At 52.5% G+C, this 448-nt stretch overlaps 1 protein-coding gene across 5 annotated transcripts in view; it reads left to right on the top strand.

Annotated features, from left to right (window-relative positions):
• The window catches only part of ALG6 (ALG6 alpha-1,3-glucosyltransferase), a 73818-nt gene that overhangs the window by 11306 nt on the left and 62064 nt on the right, over positions 1-448 (top strand). The window lies entirely within an intron of this gene.

Raw genomic sequence — 448 nt, 5'->3', positions numbered from 1 at the left:
GCTGGAGTGCAATGGCGCGATCTCGGCTCACCGCAACCTCCGCCTCCCGGGTTCAGGCAATTCTCCTGCCTCAGCCTCCTGAGTAGCTGGGATTACAGGCACGCGCCACCATGCCCAGCTAATTTTTTGTATTTTTAGTAGAGACGGGGTTTCACCATGTTGACCAGGATGGTCTCGATCTCTTGACCTCGTGATCCACCCGCCTCGGCCTCCCAAAGTGCTGGGATTACAGGCTTGAGCCACCGCGCCCGGCCTTCTTTTTATTTTTTGAGATGGAATCTCACTCTGTTGCCCAGGCTGGAGTGCAGTGGTGCAATCTCAGCTCACTGCAACCTCTGCCCCCTGGGTTCAAGGGATTCTCCTGCCTCAGCCTCCTTAGTAGCTGGGATTACAGGTGCGTGCTACCACACCCAGCTAAATATATATATATATATATATATATATATAT

Source organism: Sapajus apella, unplaced genomic scaffold, assembly GCF_009761245.1.
Source record: "Sapajus apella isolate SASKATOON/1434 unplaced genomic scaffold, GSC_monkey_1.0 scaffold36, whole genome shotgun sequence".
In the NCBI taxonomy this organism is placed as follows: Eukaryota; Metazoa; Chordata; class Mammalia; order Primates; family Cebidae; genus Sapajus; species Sapajus apella.
The sequence above is the reverse complement of the archived record's forward strand: the minus strand, read 5'-3'. Positions and strand labels throughout refer to the sequence as shown.